Here is an 11,652-nt window from a genome sequence, read left to right as displayed (position 1 = left end):
TTGATGTGAGCCAAATGTGGAGCGTGAATGTGGACATCTATGCATGGTGCATAAATTTTCTCCAAACAGCTGACTTAACGGCATGGTGGAGACAAATAAAATTTATTAAAGGATTTCTTGGGTACAAAACTCCCATTATTCTCTGACTCCTTGTGGCATAAAGGCACAGAATCTGGATTCAGGTCACCTGGGTTTGAATCCAGGATCTGCTCTTTCCAGGAACTCAATGTTGTTGGGCCTCAGTTTCTTCATTTGTCAAATGGGAACAACTACAGTAGTAACTGCCCCACTGGGTGGCTGGGAGGATCAAATGGGGGGTAACACTCAACCAGCACAAATATACAGAATCCTTCAGGCCATAAACAGGGGCACGTTGGGCAGGTTAATAATTGGGGCCTAGGCCAATAATTTATATTGGTTCAATGTGTACGTAGAGCAGAGCTGAAAAGTGGCAGGAGCAGAGCGCAGGCAAGTACTCAGCCTCGCCTCTTTTGAGCCCAGCAATTCAGCTCCAGCCCCAAACTTGCATACTAGTCACCACAAGCTGGCCTGAGTAGGAGGAAGTATAGTAACCATCCACAATGACTGGAGCATGCCCGTTGGGGTGTCTCACCCATCCCACTCTCTATCATGGTGCCCTTTCCAACCATAACAGCCCTCCAATGAAAAGGAGTTCTGGAAAATACAATTCCCAACATCCTGCAATTTTTCTACTCCCAGTTTGGGGTCCGTAAAGATTGGGTCTTGGGGATCTGCCCACCTGGCCTTGCCCAAGATAACTCAGGGTCCCTCTGTCTGTCTCTTGTCCTCCCAAGTCTCTGCTCTTGTTTTCCAGTTGGCCAGGTTGTACCCCAATGTGGAGCTAGAGTTTGAAACATCACCTGAATCGGCTCCTTTGCAGATGTTCACTCCTGGAAATGTGACCTTCGTGCCAGTGATGGGCATCCAGGCCTTCGCTCTCCTGCCCAACTTCTCCGGCCGCCACCCCCTCTTCCAACTCAGGGTGGTGAGTCTGAACCTGGCCAGGGCAACAAAGGGTCATGTTTGCCATGGGTTGAAGCCCCTCCCTCAGCTGAAGGACTGGGAGACTGAACAACTGATGAATGCTGCAGGGTATTTCTTTCTGAAGCGTCATGAATGGGTCTTACATTCCTGGTCTAAACAGCCAGGCTTCCGGAAGGCCTAGTTAATCAAATCATACACTGTCCGAGTTGCAAAAAACCTTCAGAGTCGTTCACTCCAGCTCAGGGGGAAAATGTTAGCTTTCTCACTGTTACTTCTACTATAAAAATGTGTTTAATTTAGGAGTTCCTGTCATGGCTCAGTGGAAACAAACCCAACTAGTCTCCATGAGGATGCAGGTTCGACTCCTGGCCTCGCTCAGTGTGTTAAGGATCCAGCATTGCCATGAGCTGTGGTACAGGTTGCAGACACAGCTCAGATCCGGCATTGCTGTGGCTGGCAGCTACAGCTCCAATTCGATCCCTAGCCTGGGCACTTCCATGTGCTGTGGGTGTGGCCCTAAAAAGCAAAAAAAAAAAAATTAAAAATTAAAAAATAAAAAGTAAATTAATTTAAAAATTGTTTAATTTAAAGCAGAAACCTATTTAAATTGTTAAAAACAAAAATCAAGTTACCCTTTTAAAGAAGGTAAAATTTAAAGAAGTTTTAAAATAGGAAAACTCTCCAAATTGATTTACAGTTTCAACACAATCCCTATCAAAATCCCAGCTGGCTTTTTTCCCTAAAATTCGTATGTAAATTCAGAGGACCCGAAATAACCAAAACAACATTTTTCTCCCCCTTTTTTGGCTGCCTTGCAACATATGGGGTTCCCAGGCCAGGGATTAGAGCTGAGCCATAGTTGTGACCTATGCCATAGCTGCAGCAACACCAGATCCTTTAACCCGCTGTACCAGTCCAGGCCGGGGATCAAACCTGCATCCCGGCACTGCAGAGACACTGCTGATCCTGTTTTGTCACAGTGGAAACTCCAAGCCAAAACAATCTTGATAAAGAGAAAAATTAAGTTGTAGAACTCACACTCCCCTACTTCAAACTTTACTACAAGGCTGTGGTAACCAAGACAGTGCTACTAGTGCAAGGATAGATCTATAGATTGATGGACTATATATAGATTGAGAAACCAGAATTGAAAATATTCTATATATAGAACTGAGAATCCAGAAATAAATTCTCATATTTACAGTCAATTGATTCTCAATAAGGGGATCGATATCATTAAATGTGGAAGAATGAACATTTAAGAAATGGTGCTTAGGAGTTCCTGTTGTAGCTCAACAGGTTACCAGCCCGACTAGTATCCATGAGGATGCAGGTTCGATCCCTGGCCTCACTCAGTGGTTAATCTCGCGTTGCCGTGAGCTGTGGTGTAGGTCACAGACGTGGCTCGGATCCTGCATTGCTGTGGCTGTGGCGTAGCCGGCAGCTGCAGCTCCAATTCAACCCCTAGCTTGGGAACTTCTATATGTTGCAGGGAAGTGTGGCCCTAAAAAAGTAAAAAAAAAAAGCAAAAAAAAAGAAAGAAATGGGGCTTGGGTGACTGGATATTCACACGCAAAACAATGAAACTGAACCCCTTCCTTACGCCATACATGAAAATTAACTCCAAATGGATCACAGAACTAAATGTGAGAGCTAACACTATAAAACTCTTAGAAAATGGGTAGCTGGAGTTCCCATCGTGGCTCGGAGGTTAACAAATCTGACTAGCATCCATGAGGACAAAGGTTCCATCCCTGGCTCAGTGGGTTAAGGATCCAGCATTGCTGTAGCCGCAGCTACAGCTCCGATTCAACCCCTAGCCTGGGAACCTCCATGTGCTGCAGGTGTGGCCCTAAAAAGCAAAAAGAAAAAGAAAGAGAGAGAGAGAAGAGAGAGAAGAGAGAGAAGAGAGAGAGAGAGAAAGAAAGAAAGAAGAACGAAAAAGACGAAAGAAAGAAAGAAAGACGAGAAAGAAGAAGGAGAAGGAAGGAGGAGGAAGGAAGGAAGGAAGGAAGGAAGGAAGGACGTAAGTAAGCAAAAAAACAAAAAAAAAAGAAAATCAACTATACAAAAGACTAAAGAAGAGCAGACATAAAAGACCTCCACTAAAGACAAAACCGTCCTTATTCCTGTCCACCCACTCCCTTCCCTCCCCCAAGCCTGCCCCCCCCCACCTCCGTCATCCCTCCCTCTCCCTCTCCACTCTCCTTCGCTTCCTCCTTCCTTCCTTCCTCTCCCTCCCTCTCCCTACCCTCCCTCCCCCATCCCTCCATCCCCACTCCCCCTCCCTCCCCGTCCCTCCTCTCTTCCTTGCACTTCCTGCCTTCTCCTCCTCCCGTCCTCCCTCTACCTCCCCCCTCAACCCCTCCCTCCCTGCCCTCCCTCCCTCCTTCCCTCGCTCCTTCCTTCTTCATTCCTTCCTCCTGCTTGCCTGTCTCTCCTTCCTCCTGCCTCGCCTCTTCCTTCCTTATTAGTCTCTGTCTCTTCTCTTTCCCTTCCTCGTTTCTTTCTCTTTTTCTCGATTTCGCCTGTGAAATCCGACAGCTCTTCCTATCTACATTCACGGGCTGAGGGTCTGGGCGATCCCCTTTTGCTTTTCTAGGGAAGCAACATCTCCATCAACATCAGTGTGAGCACCAGCAGGATCTTTGGATCACTGGCCACAGGAAGGTAAGAGGCCATGGGTCGGGGGAGGGAGGGGAGTAGGATGGGTCATCAGAGCATCTAGTCTGGCTCACTGATAGGGCTGGGGTTGCCAGAGATCTCCCCTAGGCCTGGTTTGTTCTCCAATTCAGGTGCCCCTCAGGAAAAAAATATATTGACAATGCCTCAGGGAAAAAACCCAAAGCTGAGAAACATAGCTAAATAAGAAGGTTACCTTCAGGCCCCCTATTGCTCTGGATTTCTCATGACCCCCTCTCAGGCATCAATGGAAGAGCTGGAACTTTTGCACAGGGGGACTTAGGAAAAATAGTCTAGTTGGAGAAGGTGGGGCTTGAAGCTGTGTTTCCAAGGACTTTACATATAAGATTGAGGAAAAACTGTCCATATTAACACATCAAAAGGTGGAGGAGATTTTGGAGTTCCCACTGTGGCACAGGGGAAATGAATCGGACTAGTATCCATGAGGATGCTCGTTCAGTCTCTGGCCTCACTCAGTGGGTGGGGGATCCAGCGTTGCTATGAGCTGTGGTGTGGGTCGCAGACGGTGCTTGGATCCTGCATTGCCGTGGCTGTGGCGTAGACTGGCAGGTGTAGCTCTGATTCAACACCTAGCCTGGGAACTTCCATATGCTGGGGTGCTACCCTAAAAAGAAAAAAAAAATCACAGTGCCCTCTTAAAGCCTAAATCCATAAGCACCTCATTGCAGAGGAGCCCTTGGGTGCCAGCCCCCCAAAATGCCTTCACCCATAAGCGCTGCAGACCCCACTTGGGTAGCCTCGGAGAAAGTACTAGCTGTGCATGGGGTGACCCATCTCCTCTTTCTCCAAACAATGAACTGAAACTGCAACTGAAGCACCCCAACATTGGTTTCTTCAATGTGAGTGGTTTTCCTTCAGCATTTCTCGAATGTCCTCTCCAAGCAGGGCTTCACGGGAAGAAGCTTCATGGAAGGGCTCCAGAAGAAGCAGCAAGGTCCCAGACAAAGATGCGCTGTAGTCTTACAGGAGATGGGACACCATGTCGGAAAGTTAACCATTCGAGAAAGATGACACAACATAAACATTAAGAGCACGAGTTTGGGAGGAAGATAGATCTGGGCGCTTCTATTGGCTCTGCCACTGGCTAGCTGTGTGATCCTGGGCAAATCACTTAGCTTTTTCTGAGGCTCAGTTTCCTTGTCTATAAAATGGGAATAATAATAGCATCTACCTCAAATGGAGGCTATAGTATTAAATGGGCAATGAATTCAGTAAGACACTTTGTTTGTTTGTTTAGGGACACATTTTCAGCATATGGAAGTTCCCAGGTGGGGCTCAAATCAGAGCTGCAGCTGCCGGCCTACACCACAGCCACAGCAACGCCAGATCCAAGCCGCATCTGTGTCCTACACCACAGCTCAGGGCAACCCTGGATCCTTAGCCACTGAGCGGGGCCAGAGATCAAACCCATGTCCTCATGGATACTAGTCAGATTTGTTACTGCTGAGCCACAACGAGAACTCCTCAGTAAGACGCCTTTTGATAAAATGTCTCACACATATTAAGCTTTTGACGTATGTCACCATTGTAATAATAGAGCCCAAGTGCACAGTCCCATATCCAAAGCCCTTAGGACTGGTGGGTTTCAGAATTGGGAATTTTTGAGAGGTAATACGGGGCATGGCCCCCATGCTATAGAACACTTCCAGCAGGATCCGGGGCAGTGTTCTGTAATCAAACACATTAATATTTTTGCAGCAAAATGTTCAAACATTCACACAAAGTAAAAAGAAAAAGCACTGGGAGTTCCTCCTGCGGCACAGCAGGATCAGTGGCATCCCTGGATCACTGGGACACAGGTTCAATCCCCAGCCCAGCACAGTGGGTTAAGGATCCAGCATAGGTCACAACAGCAGCTCAGATCTGATCCCTGGCCTGGGCACTCCGTATGCTGAGGGGCAGCCAAAAAAGAAAAAACAAAACAAACAAAAAACGCTGCTAAATAACCCCATGACAATTTAGGTCAAGATTTGCCATAAGTAAGCTTGTGTGCACTTAGGAGAATGAAGTTTGGAAATTGGGGGTTTTGGGAACTGTGAATAGGAGCTGTTTATGTGTGATGTTGATGCGTAACAGTGATGGTCAGGGTTAACCTCTACTTTATAAATGGGATGACAGGTGATGTTTCCAGAGTGGAGAGTCAGAGGTTCTTCCCTTGGATTCCTGTTTGTTTGTTTGTTTAAATTCATATCTTACTTGATTTCTTTGCCCTGACCCCTCCCTCTGCTCCAGGTGGAGTTGATGGAATCCATCGTCAATTACTACGCATTCCACACCATATACCCCTTTCTTAGTGGTAAGAGTGGCTGCTAATGACTGGCTCATGCACCAGTTGAATTCTACCTTTATGTAAGGTTCACGGTTCATTCATTCACTCGTTCATTCAACAAGGTGAACCTCTCTCCTGTGGTGGCTGGGGACTGGCAATCCATGCTCCTCACCCTCACGGAGCCCACACTTTATTGGGAAGGCAGATGTATAAATGACAACACACTTAGATAAATGCACAATAGAAGAAAGCTGGGGGAACTAGGAGGCTGCAGGAGGTAGGAGGGGGCACTGAACATGAGTTAGAGGTCAGGGAGTTCCCATTGTGGCTCAGCAGTAAGGAACCCAACTAGTTCCATGAGGATGCGGGTTTGATCCCTGGCCCTGCTCGGTGGGTTAAGGATCCAGCATTGCCGTGAGCTGTGATGTAGGGCACAGACCAGGTTTGAATCCTGTGTTGCTGTGGCTGTGGTGTAGGCTGGCAGCTGCAGCTCTGATTCGACCCCTAGCCTGGGAACCTCCATATGCTGCAGGAGCCGCCTTTTGAAAAAGAAAGAAAGAAAAGAAAGAAAAAAAGAAAGAAAGAAAGAAAGAAAGAAAGAAAAAAAGAAAAGAAAAGAAAGAACGAAGAAAGAGAAGGAAAGAAAGAAAAAAAGGAGGGAGGAAAGACGGAGTACGAACCAAGGGGGGGCATAGGAATCTAGATACCAGCGGAATAACAGACCAAATGATAAGAAAGAAAGACAAAAGACAAAAGAAACATGACTTGGAGTCCGTCTAACCCCCGGAAGGAGTCTAGGTTAGTCCCAAGCAAGGTAGTTAGCCAGGGGGGGCCTTAACGTGACCTGTGGAGACCTTGGGTTTGCGCACCTGGGTCCCGCTCAGCTAGGTCACTGACTGGCTGGGTGACTTTGATGTAAGCAGTGCTTTGGACAGTGGCTGCTTGTGAACCAAGTGGGCCTCCTCTGATGCCAGGGCCCTCTCCCTCTGGCCTCACCATCTACTTTTTATGACCAAGGGACAAGAGCAGAGAAATTGACCTGGAAAAAAGAAAGTGAGGGAGACAGTGGTCCTTAGGGATGAGTCTTTGGATATAAACCTTGCACATCCCAGCCCAGGCCTCTTGGGATGTGGATGAAAGGGCCCAAGAAAAGCTCAAAAGGCCATATAAACCTGTCCACTCCTGAAGAGGCCTGTGTCTCTATGTGCCCTGCATCCAGTAGCCACATATCAAAGTAGCACACTCTCTCAGTGGCCAGTTGTAAATGCAACACCCTGCATTTTTGCACGTCCCCAGTCTTCTCTGACCAGCCCAACTCTCTCTGCTGTTTCTCTCTCTCTCTTTTTTTTTTTTTTTTTGTCTTTTTGCCATTTCTTGGGCTGCTCCTGCGGCATAATGGAGGTTCCCAGGCTAGGGGTCCAGTCGGAGCCGTAGCTGTCGGCATACGCCAGAGCCACAGCAACGCGGGATCCGAGCCACATCTTCGACCTACACCACAGCTCACAGCAATGCCGGATCCTTAACCCACTGAGTAAGACCAGGGATCAAACCCACAACCTCATGGTTCCTGGTCAGATTCCTTAACCACTGAGCCACAACAGGAACTCCTGCTGTTTCTCTTTCAGCAAAGCTCAAGGAGGGCTTCCTGCTCCCTCTGCCACAGGATACCTGCCTCAACAGCTTGGAGTTCCAAATCCACAAGGTCAATGGAAGGGGAGCTCTGAGACCTTCCAGGAGATCTGCTGCGGATAACTGGGGGAGTCTGTAACCCTCCCCGCCAACATACATCCGGAACCTTTTTTTTTTTTTTTTTTTTGCTTTTTACGGTACGGCGCACCAAGGCATATGGAGGTTCCCAGGTTAGGGATCTAATCGAGCTACAGCTACCGGCCTACACCACAGCCACAGCAATGCAGGACCAAGCCATGTTTGTGACCTACACCAAAACTCATGGCAACACTGGATCCTTAACCCACTGACTGAGGCCAGGGATCAAACCCACATCCTCATGGTTCCTAGTCGGATTCATTTCTGCTGGGCCACAATGGGAACACCCTGAACCTAATTTTTACAGGAAAAAAGTTTTTTTTTTTCTTTTTAGGGCCGAAACTTCAGCATATGGAAGTTACCCGGCTAGGGGTCAAATCGGGGATGCAGCTGCCGGCCTACACCACAGCCACAGCATCGCCAGATCCAAACTTCATCTGCCACCTACACCACAGCTCACAGCATCACCAGATCCTTTAACCCACTTATTGAGGGCAGGGATCAAACCTGCATCCACATGATACTAGTTGTGTTCGTAGCCCACTAAGCCACAACAGGAACTCCAATATTTTTGTTTTAAAGTTTGGAGTGTAAATGGCAGGTCTTGATGATCTGAAATCTTGGCCTCATGCAGAAGAGCTCAGTTCCCAATAATGCAGTGCAAACATGTTAATTGACCATCAACAATGTAAAAGTCCTGTTAGCCGGGTATGGTAGGAGGAGAGGGTGCAAAGGGGTCAGGTTAGATGCACCACTTTTTTTTTTAACTCAATGAATTTTATTACATTTATAGTTGTACAACAATCATCACAACCCAATTTTAACAGCATTTCCATCCTAAACCCCCAGCCCATTCCCCCCTACAACCTGTCTCCTTCAGAAACTAAGTTTTTCAAAGTCTATGAGTCAGTATCTGTTCTGCAAAGAAGTTCCTTTTTTCAGATTCCACATGTGAGTGACAGCATATGACGTTGGTGTCTCAATGTCTAACTTCACTTAGCATGATAATTTCTAGGTCCATCCATGTTGCTGCAAATGCCATTCTTTCTTTCCTCTTAATGGCTGAGTAATATTCCATTGTGTATATGGACTACATCTTCTTTATCCACTCCTCTGTCAAAGGACATTTAGGTTGTTTCCATGTCTTGGCTATTGTATACAGTGCCGCAATGAACACTGGAGTACATATATCTTTTCGAGTCATGGTTTTCACCGGATAGATGCCCAGGAGTGGGATTGCTGGATCAAATGGTAATTCTATTTTTAGTTTTCTGAGGAATCTCCATACTGTTTTCCACAGTGGTTGCACCAATTTACATTCCCACCAACAGTGTAATAGGGTTCCCTTTCCTCCACACCCTCTCCAGCACTTATTGTTTGTAGACTTTCTGATGATAACCATTCTGGCTGGTGTTAGATGCACCACTTCTAAGTTGATAAGGGGCCACCTGAAAAGCCCAGGATCTCCTTGGTGGACTCCCCACCAGCTTTCTTACCCACAGCAGCAAGGGATGGTCCTGGAGAAAAATTGACCAGGACTTCTAATGGAAACATCATCATCAGGGACAGGGATGGGGACAGCCATAGAACGATTTATGATATAAATCCAGAAGTACTACTTTATCAATGCCTTCACTATTCATAATAGATTTTTTTTGTCTTTCTATATAATTTCTTATTACAGTTGATTTACAATGTTCTGTCAATTTCTGTTGTACAGCAAAATGACCCATTTATACATACATTTGTTTTCTCATATTATCTTCTGCTATCAGGTTCTATCACAAGTGACTGGATATAGTCCCCTGTGCTGTGCAACAGGACCTCATCGCTTACCCATTCTAAACATATTTCTTATTCCAAAGTAATCCTGGGCTACATCCTCAGAAACTAATTACATGCACCCATGTGTACATTTCTCCTGGAAGAAAAAAAATTTGAAGCAGGGAAGTGACATTCATAGATGTCTTCCAGATAGGAGATCGGAAGATGCAGATAAATTCCTAGGGGCAGGCAACTGAAAGGGACAGTGTTTTATAAATGCCTCCAAGGCCTTGTTTTGGCACTGACTTGGTCTTTGCTTTTTTTTTAGGATTTTTATTTTTTCCATTATAGTTGATTCACAGTGATCTGTCGATTTCTACTGTACAGCAAAGTGACCCAGTCATACACATATACATTCTTTTTCTCACATTATCCTCCATCATGTTCCACCAGAAGTGACTAAATATAGTTCCCTGTGCTATACAGCAGGATCTCATTGCTTATCCACTCCAAATGCAACAGTTTGCATCTATTAACCCCAGACTCCCAGTCCATCCCACTCCCTCCCCCTGGTCTTTGCCTCTTCCTGTAATGGTTTCCCTTTCAGGAAGCTTCAATGCCATGCAGCTCAGAAAATGATCTTTCTTATTTGTCCTTTTTGCCTTCTCTCCAGAACTTCTCATTCTTAGGGGCTGACATTGATCAGGCTGAAGATGGAAGAGGAGTAACTGCGGCTGGAGGAGTGGACAAGAGCACAGCTGGACCTACCCTTGGCCTTGTGGGGGGTGCAGAGGCTGAGGCCACTCGGTTTCCTCTCCTGAGTGCCCTGGTCCCCATGGACACTAGTCACCATGGAGCCACTGGTGTTTGAAGACACACCTACCCCAAATTTCTCCTCCTTCTCCCCTTTCCCATGTCCCTACATGTTCCCTTTCAGCTGTCCTCAGCCTTACTCTGGGGAGCTCAACCCCAACTCTTTGCCCACAGGCCCCTAGAAAAAATTTCAGCGAAGGAAAAAAGCATGAGCAGTGTTCATCAGCCATGTAGCCTGAAACATCCTGCTCAACTTTAAACACGCATGTAGGAGTTCCTAATGTGGCTCAGCAGGTTAAGGACCCAACATAGTATCTGTGAGGATGCAGGTTTGATCCCTGGCCTTGCTCAGTGGGTTAAGGATCCAGCGTTGCCGCAAGCTGAGGCATAGGTCACAGATGCTGCTTGGATCTGGAGTGCTTGTGGCTGTGGCATAGGCCGGCAGCTGCAGCTCCAATTTGGCCCCTAGCCCAGAAAATTCCACATGCTGCATGTGCTGTCCTAAAAATTTTTTTAATTAAAAGAATAAAATAAACACACATGTGAAACACCATTGTACATGTCATTTGATGTCGTGGTTAAGGGAGTGAAAGTCAGACAGAAGTGGACCTAAATCCTTGTTTTGCCACTTTCTTGGTGTGTAATACTGAGATGGGACAGACCACTCAGCCTCTTTGTAGATTACTCATTTATTCAACAAATTTTGATTTCAATTTTCTGATGATTTACCCACATTGGCTTCTGCCTCTGTACCTGGTGCTACGAGAGGAGGGATTGAACAGGGAGAAAAATGCACAGTCTCTGCCTTTGTCAAGCTTAGTTGGAAACAGCAGCCAGCGAGCTTTTTCTGTAAAAGGCCAGAAATCTTTTAGCAAATCTTTGTCTTTGCCACATATATCATCTGCTATAACTGCTCAACACTGCTGCGGTAGCCGGTGAATGGGTGTGTGTGGCTATATTCCAGTAAAACTTTACAAAAACAAGCAGCAGGCCAGATGTGAGCAATGGGCCACAGTGTGCCAACCACTGGCCTAAAAGAATAATCTACCTGGAGTCTACATGACGAATGCAAGCCTGGCTTACAATTAGAAATTTACTAACATATCATAGCTGGTTACGAGAGTAATAAAGAGCGTAGACTTGGGGCAAGTGTGACCTGCTTAAGAATTGTGCCTCCATCACCTCTCTGCTCTTTTAGCAATTTGCTAAAACCCCTCCAAACCCCAGATTCCTCGGTTTTAAAATAGCATGAGAAGTGGCCAATCACCACACTCATCGTTAAACCTATAGGATGATTCGGCTGTACGCGTCATCTTTTGTCATGACACCGG

This window comes from Phacochoerus africanus, chromosome 3 (assembly GCF_016906955.1).
Source record: "Phacochoerus africanus isolate WHEZ1 chromosome 3, ROS_Pafr_v1, whole genome shotgun sequence".
NCBI lineage: Eukaryota > Metazoa > Chordata > Mammalia > Artiodactyla > Suidae > Phacochoerus > Phacochoerus africanus.
Note: the sequence above shows the minus strand (reverse complement) of the source record.